We start from the raw sequence: 9,370 nt of genomic DNA, 5'->3' as shown, positions 1-9,370 counted from the left end.
TCAGGTCTCCCAGCAGCCCATCGGCTTGTTTGCTCTTGGTTGGTCCTGGCTCCTGGCGTCCAGGTGGGAAGGCAGGTCCTTCCTCTTCTCCCAGGCCCTTTCACTTCCTCTCCCTGAGGACTTCCCAAATCTCCTCCCAAGGTCATGGGAGGGCCCTGGGGCTCCCCACTCACAACTCACTCCTCTAGTTCCCCTCCCCTCACCCCACCCCAGCAGGGCCTGCAGCCAGGCCTCCTCCTCACTCTCCCCTCCCCACCTTGTCTCTGTCCTTCAGAGAGGGGCGGGCATGCGCCTTGAAGAGACAGGATTTGGTGTTTAATTATGGAGCAGGCACTTGGCAATGAGGCAGCTCCCAGCAGAGTGCGGAGTCTCTCTCGGCCCCTCGCTAATGAGACGGTGCAGAGACAGTCGACAGAGGCAGACGCTGCCATGGAGGGGCCCTCCTGGCTGTGGAGACCAGTGCTTCTTAATGAGATCAGGAGCAAAAGCCACCTTCTCCCCCTCCCCTCCCCTTTCTCCTCCGCCTTCTCTTCTTTTTCTCCCCCACCTTCTTTTTTTCTTTAATCCGCCAGCTAGGAAATGGCGCTCTGGTCTCGCCTAACAGGCTGTTCCAACCTGGACAAGCCACTCAATGGCAGTGGGGGTCCATCCAAGCACTCTTCCTCCTGAGTGACTTGTTTAGAGTAGGTCCCGGTCCACACTGGTGCTTGGGAGATGCAGAGAGGAAGTTCAAGGTGCCCTGAGTGCCCCTCAAGCTGTCTCCCCTTAGCACCTGCCCCGGCAGCTACCAAGGTCAGCTGTAAGCCAGTCCCCACCCCTGGACCACGGGGTCCTCATCTTCTCTGAATCATGGAACCCTTCCAGCGTCTCACAAAAGCTCACCTATCTCTACCTCTTTAACTGTCCTCTGATTAGGTTCCAAGAACTGGGCTGTTGTTATGTATTTAACCCTCACCATGACCGATGGAGAAGGCACGGTGTTATCCCCGTTTTATAGATTAGGAAGTCGAGGTGCACGTGGTGAATAATTTGCCTTTACCACACAGATAGAACTTGAACCCAGAAAACTGACTCCACTTGGATACGGTCATTTGTAGAGACTCTCTCTTCAAAAACATGCAGTCTCTTTGGCTCTGGCTCTATCTCTCTCTCTTTTACACACACACACAGTCAACATTGACATAAAGTTCTGGGTTTTCACAGACTCACTGAAGCCCGCCCCCTGCTCAGAGGTATACCCTCTCCGCCTTCCCTCCCCTCCCCCATTTCCCTGTTTTTGGGACCCAAACTATGAGAGACCTGAGGGCAGGAACTAGGCCAACCATCATGCCCACTGGGAAAATGAGTGTTTGCTGAAGGAAGAACAGGAAAGTGAGGGAAAGAGGGAGCCAGGGGGGAGGGCATGATCCCTGCCTTAAGAAGTTCAGAGTCTAGTGCAGTGGTTCTCAACCTTCCTAATGCCGCGACCCTTTAATACAGCTCCTCATGTTGTGATGACCCCCAATTTCATTGTTACAAATTGAACATAATGAAAGCATAGTGATTAATCACAAAAACAATATGTAATTATATATGTGTTTTCCGATGGTCTTAGGCGACCCCTGTGAAAGGGTCGTTCGACCCCCAAAGGGGTCGCGACCCACAGGTTGAGAACCGCTGGTCTAGTGGGACAAGATGGGCCAACTCGGACGCTTCAATAACAGCTCAGAAGGAGAGAAGAGCCCCCACTGTCCAAGCAGGACCCACTGTGCTCATTGGACAAAGCACCCAGACGACGAAAGGCCGCGGGTGCTGACGGAGTGGCCGGCTTGGAGCCCGTCAGGAACAAGCCACCAAGGTGCACCTGGTGCTCCTGCCACCAGCTTTGTTTGCTTTCTCTCCAGGGCGGTGGGGGCTGGAGAGATGGGCTGGGAGGCTGGCCCGAGGCTCAGGCTCCTGCCCGCTCTGGCTCTGCCTCTTCCCCCACACAGCCTCCTGGCCCCGCAGCCCCCAGCACACCCCTGCTCTTCCCCGCCTTCCCTTCACCCCTTAGCTTCCCACAGTCAGACTTCTGCCCAATCGGACCCTCACCTCCAGAACTGCCCTCGTCAAGGTCAGCAATCTCAGGTGACAGACCATCTCCATTTGCCTAGGACTTTCAAATCTAGAACTTTCTATTCTAGTCTCGGGGAAAACCAGGACAGTTGGCCACTCTGTCAATGGCTTCCTAGTTGAGGAATTCCAGGACGCCTGTCATCTTGACCTCTAGGCTCCTCCTGGAGCCTCTTGCCTTCTTGACACCCTCTCTTCTCCTGTCCTATCTTCCAGTTTGCTCATTGGCCTCTTCTCTGTCAGCTCTCTTTCCTCTGCTGATTCAATTCTGCCATTTTGGTTCTGCAGACCTATTATGTGCTGGGTACGGGGAGCTACAGGGCTAAAGGTGTGGTCTCTGGCCTCAGGAAACTCAGCCCAGGGAAGAAGACAGACAGCCCCCATTTGCTGGGAGACACGACGGGAGAAGCATGTAGATGGAACAGGAGTGCTTCAGACTGCGGAGTGCTCAAGCATTGAGAACTCAGACAAAGAGGTGGTAACTCCTGAGCTGGGCTTTGACGAATGAATAGGAGTTTTCTAGAGACCAGATGAGGGAGGAAGCCTCTTCAGTTGGTGAGAACATGTGCAAAGGCATGAAGCAGTGGCATTCAGGAGCGTGCACGAGGCAAGTACATCAGTTTGCTGTGGCTGATGAGGGAGGCAGAGACCAGGCTACCAGGGCCTCCTGTGCCCCGTCTCACGAGTGCGTCTGTGAATGAGCTTCAGGAGGCCCAGAGGTCCCCAGGTGAAGGGGAAATACGCCTATGTTTTGTTATAGCGAGTGAGTTCCGCCGTTTTCTGCAGATTCTGAAGGAGGTCCTGGGGCCTCAGAGGACCGCTGTGGGAGAGCCTCGGAAGCAGCTGGCAGCGGAGGCCACTGGCAGCTTCTCCTTTTTCATTAGGGCCTCTCTGGGGAGACACGACTACAGGGAGGACGATGAGCTATAAAAGCTAGAAGCTAGTTTAGGGGGGCCCCGTAGGGTTGAAGCTTCAGCCCTCATCCTTGGCCCTGTGTAAAGTCTTCCCGAGGGAGTCTGTGACCCAGAACACCAGCCTGCAGGCTTGTCCAACAGGCCTTCTAGACATTTCCACCGTGTTCTCCCTGGCCACAGCTGAAATCAGCATATGTGCCCGGCACATGCTAGACACCAGATAAACGTTTTCAAATTGAACGGAGGCCCACCTCTATGGGGTGGGCACAAGTAGGTTTATGGTTGTGAGTACACGAAAAACCGAGTTTATTCTTGCATTCTTATTGATTACTAGAGGCCCGGTGCCTTGGCTGGCCCTTGCAGCCCTGGCTTCGTTCGGAAGGTCATCTGGACGGTCATTCTGCTGTTTGGTCTAATTAGCATATTAGCTCTTTATTATATAGGATGATTGCATTATTTTCCATATGAGCAGCTGTAAACCTACAACTGCAAACCCAGCATAATGAACTCAGGAGCTGGATTTTAGGCTTTGATTTTAGATCTTTTTGGGGATCAGCAACTCTTTTACCCAGAAGTCTCAAAATTCCTAAGGCTTTTTGAAGAAAAATCTATAGTTCCTATCCTTACTTCTTAGTTGAAAAGCAATGGCACACTCTGAGCACTCACTATAACACAGTAGCAGTCTCTGAGCCCATCTCGAGGTGAGCATACGGAGGCCCAGGGCTAGAGAATGGACCTAGAAAGTCCAGTTTGAGCAGCTCTCTCTTTCCTCCCCCAGCCTGCATGGGGACCCTCTCAGTGACCGGCCAAGCCTTGTTGCTAGGGGCCAATTTCCCTTTTCTCCACTCTGTGTGGTGGTTTCCTTGCTGTGGCAATGCAGCGAACAGGAGGATTGTGTGTGTGGTATGTTTGGGAGGCACTGCTGGATGCAGAGGTGGGGTTCTAATTGGCTTGATGGTTGCTAGGGTCAACAGGGCTGTGATTGGCTGACTCTGTTTATGTGTCCCCCACCCTGTCCTAGAACCTTCTGGGGATGCAGCTGTTGCTCCCTCTGAAGTCTGGAGTGGCCATGCATGGTGTTTGTGGGGTGTGTGTGTGTGTGGGGGGGGATATTGGGGGAGGGGTGTGCACATTCGTGTGCATATACACACATGCCTGTACATGCAGCACTGCTTAGGGCAGTGATCAATCACTGGAAAACAATGGCCTGGTTTTATTCAGAGGAGGAATAAGAATTGGCTGAGTCCAGCCAAGTCCTGTTGTCCCTACTGACCAGTACATCCTAGGGATCCAGGCCACAGGGTCCATCCACGGGCTCAGGTCTCTGCTGCCACTCTCCCTCCTCCCTGCCAAGGGCACATCTGCCCTGGGAAAGAGTTCTGTTGGTTTGTTTTTAAGATAACTTTTTAAAAAATACATATTTTTGTTGATTTCAGAGAGGAAGGGAGAGGGAGAGAAAGATGGAAACATCAATGATGAGAGAGAATCATTGATTGGCTGCCTCCTGCACGCCCCACTCTGGGGATCGTGCCCACAACCTGGGCATGCACCCTGACCTCCTTGTTCATAGGTCGACGCTCCTGGTTCATGAGCCACGCTGGCCGGCTGGCTGGGCTGCCCTGGGGAGAATTTCACTTTGTTCTTACTTCGTTTCTCATTTCTCTTATCTTTACCTGTCCCCCTCTGGCCCAACACTAATGATCTCATGCACATGCCGATCTTTACAGCTTACTTTCACATTCACACTCTCATTTAACCCTTCCTGAGAGGAAGGCATTCCCAGCATTCCCATTGTGCAGAGGAGGAAAACCGAGGCCCAGAGAAATGAAATGACTCCCGTACCTTATGGGCAGAGTTGAGCGTCCCCGCAGGGTGTGCCTGCATTGCATGGGTGTGGGAGGGCCAGAAAGAAGAGCCCCTGGCGATGGGCAGAAAGGAGATAACTGTTTGCTGAACTCTCCCTGTCTGCATGCGGTGCCTCCCAGGGGAAAGTGGGGCAGGCTTGAATTTGGTTTTTCAGAAGCTATTCCCATACACTGCCCACACGATCTGTGAGCGAGAGCTGTTCCCAGCTTCCCCCCTCAGCCCTCAGGCGCCCAGGGACGCCTGTCCTAGCTGCGGAGGCAGTCACTGGGCTGCAGAGAAGGGAAACAAGCAGGGGTTGGGCGCAAGCGTCCATCTCATTGAAACCTCGCAACAGCCTCATGAGAGCAGGACTGTTACCATCTCTGTAATAGATGGGAACCCAGAGATGTGCGTCACTGGTCTGGGTCACGCGGTCCACGTGGCTTTGACGTGGTTTTGAAGCGCAAGGTCTTGCTCGGTGGGGCAGCAGGACAGGAGTCCCTCCTGAGTGGGAGACCCAGGTTGAGCTGCAGCTACTGAGTGAGCTTGTTGACGAGGGGGGCGAGGCCACCAAGGGGTTCAGAGGGAATTTTTAGAAGGGCACAGACAAACCAGGATGGCTCAGACAGTGCGCACGCAGGGGCTCCCTATCCAGCCAGTCGGCTCTGCCCACCTGCCCAGAGTCTCCCTTACCTGGTGCCCTTTTCTACCTGCCCATCTGTTCATACACCTTCCCTGGGGCTGCCAACGTTTCGCCTGCCATTCTATGGGCTCCTTATAGACACCCATCTGCTGCCATCCTCTTACCCCAGCCCCAAGGAGCAAGATAATGCCTTGAAAACAGAAGATCTCAGAGATTCTGAAACACCATCCCATGCCAGGGGCGGGGGAGGAAGCGACTGTCCCTGAGCAGGTGGTTGGCCCTACATTGTTGAAGCTGGCACCTTTCCTCTGTGAAATTGCCCCTGGTTTTCTTGGGATTCTTCCTCTGCCCCAGCCTTGCTATGTGACTGTTCCCCTGCCTGTCCCTCTCCCTCGGGATGGTGACCTGCTTGAGAACAGAGAATGAGACTTAAAATCATCCCTGTATCTCAGGGGTCCGGCACATATAGCAGGTGCTCGATGAATGTTTGTTGAATGGGCAAACAATGGTAATGGCATCTATTTTTTTATTTTATTGAGTTCCTATGATGAGCCAAGCCCTATGCTTTGGTGTGCATTACTCTTAAGGTACAAGATCAATTTTAGTAACTTTGTTTTACAAATGGCAAAACTGGGCTCAGAAAGGCTAAGTCACTTACCTGCCCAAGGCCACACAGCCAGTACAAGAAGGTTCTGGGACTCAGGGCATCCCTACGAGGCTCCCAACCTGGCCTGTCATACCAATGGGTCCAACCTTGACACTCTCCTCTCCCTTATCTTCTAGAGCAGCAGTTCTCAACCTGTGGGTCGCGACTCCTTTGGTGGTCGAATGACCCTTTCACAGGAGTCGCCTAATACCATCCTGCATATCAGATATTTACATTATGATTCCTAACAGTAGCAACATTACAGTTATGAAGTAGCAACGAAAATAAATTTATGGTTGGGGTCACAACATGAGGAACTGTATTTAAAGGGCCAGAAGGTTGAGAACCGCTGCTCTAGACTCTAACAGGCACAAAGTCCTGTGAGCCTGTCTCCTAACTATCTCTAATGCATGTTCCCTCCTCTCCTCCTTCCCGCCACGGCTCTAGTCTATGCCTAGAATTGATTTTTCACCAGATTCACCTCGAAATTGGGGTTCTCCTCTCCAGATTTGCCCTCACCATCAATCCTCCCCTTGGCTGCCGGAGAGCTCGCCCTCAATCACCGACTGGTGACATCTCTTTCCTCTGAAACGCTCCACGTTGCCGTGTGTTCTCAGGCAGGGTCCTGGCTCTTAGCCTCGATGTACTAGGAGGGTCTTCAGAAACCAGCATCTGCCTCCCTTTATGGCATCACCTCCAGCCCTACTGATTCTCAGCTCTTGCCTCACAGAGCTGTGGGGGCATGTTCTCTTGCCCGTGCACTTTGCAGGCCGCGTGAGATGTCCTGAAAAAACAAACGAAAAACCCTTCTCCCTCTCCAGGGTCCTCTCGTCCCATAGGCCTCAACTCAAGCAGCGAATGACCCCTCCAGGCAGACGCAGCTCAAACCTGGGTCCTGCAGCATCAGAACTGTTTACTTACCGGCCCCATTAGACTGTGAGCTCCCTGAGAGTAGGGACTGCCTTTCACTCATCTTTGGTACCCAGAGACTTGTCTATCATTTGGCAGATAAGAGATGTTCAGAAATGTTTTGTGGAAACTTGTTCACCTCATCCATCCTCCTGGTTCTATCTTCGGCCCCATTCCCTTTAAGCCTCTAAAACACAGTTTCTTTTCCACAGCCCCTCTCTCTGCCCTTTCCTGCCTCTGCCTGGCCTCCTTGTCACCCAGTCTTCTTATCACAGATGTGGATTATAGAACCACATCTACAAGGTAGGTTCTTCCTCTCCCCAAAGCCTGGAGTTCCAGATCCATCCCTCTTCATACCCCTTCACACTCAGCAGTTTAAAAAAAAAAAAAAAGAATTGTATTTATTTTTTTTGTTAATCCTCACCCGAGGATATTTTTTCCATTGATTTTTAGAGAAAGTGGAAAGAAGGGGGAGAGAAAGAGAAAGAAACATCGATGTGAGAGAGACACATCGATTGGTTGGTTGCCTCCCACACGGGCCCGGACCAGGGCCTGGGATCCAGCCTGCAACCCAGGTATGTGCCCTGGACCAGAATCGAACCTGAGACCTTTCAGTCCGTGGGCCGATGCTCTAATCACTGAGCAAACCAGCTAAGGCTCCGCAGTTTTATTTTTATAAAGTGTGTGTGCCCAGGAAATCTACCTGCCCTGGCAGAGCAAGCAGAGGTGGCGAAGAGTTGGGAGCCCCTGTGCGGTTACCCCTGTGGACTACCCGCAGGGCACCCTCCTGCAGAGCCCAGCTGCTTCCTACCCCCTGGAGTCTAGAGAGGCCTTGTGCTGCCCACTGCTGTTGGAGGGCAGATGGCTGGCCCGAGGGTGAGACCGCAGGCCCTGTCTTCTGGACAGGAAATTGTTCTAATCTCAACAACTCCTCCCCAGGGAAAGGCCCTGCTCAAAGCCTAGGACCTAAGGGGCGGCGGTCACTTCAGATCAATCCTGGGAAAGGGTTCTCCTCCAGAGACCTCCCCCGCGCCCTCACCAGGACCCCCAAACCGAAGAGGCCATGCCCACCGGCAGGGCAGAGGACACAGACCTTGAATTGGTGCCCATCAGATCTGAGGTGCCACCCCCTCTCCTCACAGCCCTCAGGAGGAAGCAGGGCTGGGAGGGCCCCGAGGGGGCCAGTTGGCCTGTCACCCCATCTCAGTCTTCCTTTGATCCCTGAAGTCGGATGTGCGGGTAGAGTGGCCATCGGCCAAGGTCCTAATCGCGGCTCGTCACTAACTCCTTGTGGGGCTTGGGGCCAGTTCAACCCCCTTCCTGGGCCTCCGTTTCCCCTTCTGTAAAATTAAAGCTGGACCAGCCCCAGCTAGTCTGTAAGTACTGGACGCTTCTCAGTGGACCTGCAGGGTTTAATTCTGGAAGGACAAACTGAAAGAGCCTCCGGGGTAGGAAGTGGGGGTGATCACGGCTATTGGCAGGGCTCCTTCAGGCCCTAGGGCAGTGGTTCTCAACCTTCTGGCCCTTTAAATACAGTTCCTCATGTTGTGACCCAACCATAAAATTATTTTCGTTGCTACTTCATAACTGTAATGTTGCTACTGTTATGAATCATGATGTAAATATCTGATATGCAGGATGGTCTTAGGTGACCCCTGTGAAAGGGTCGTTCGACCGCCAAAGGGGTCGCGACCCACAGGTTGAGAACCGCTGCCCTAGAGCATGGGGGCCGACCAGGTGGGAGCTTTGTCCCTAAAGGTGAGTGACAAGTCCCACTGGACAGGGCAGAGGAAGGGCCCCAGGGCTACTGTTGTCAAGAACTCTAAAAGCCAGACTGACCGACTGGACCTGTCTGTGCACATTCGCTCCTGACCAGGTGCTGGGAGCAGGGTCGGGCTCAGAAGGAGGGAGAGCTGCCTTTAAAGGCAGGGCCTGCAGCACATCACCCAGGGCCCTGGCCCCGTCCTGGGTGCTCCAGCCCAGACGGTCTCACCCCTTAGTCCAGGCTCTCCCGGCCAGCCCCGGGGGAGGGGGCCAGCCCCAGGGGAGGGCCGGCAGCGCCCAGGCCTGGGACCCAAACCGGAAGAGGTGCTCGGACAGGGTGCCCAGAGTGGGCGAAAGGGGTGGGCGCCCGGGCAGAGGGAGCCGCGGAGATTGGCAGCTGCTGTGCAGCCCGGGAGGGACGGGGAGGAGTCAACTTGTACACGTGAAAAACTCCAGCGGGGCCGGGCTTTCCCTTCCTCCTCCTCCTCCTCCTCCCCCTCCTCTTCCCCACCTTCCTCACTCCTCCCTGCCCCTCCCCTCCACCCTCCCATCTAGCTC

Source organism: Myotis brandtii, unplaced genomic scaffold (assembly GCF_000412655.1).
Source record: "Myotis brandtii unplaced genomic scaffold, ASM41265v1 scaffold898, whole genome shotgun sequence".
Taxonomy (NCBI): Eukaryota; Metazoa; Chordata; class Mammalia; order Chiroptera; family Vespertilionidae; genus Myotis; species Myotis brandtii.
This window is presented reverse-complemented; position numbering follows the sequence as displayed.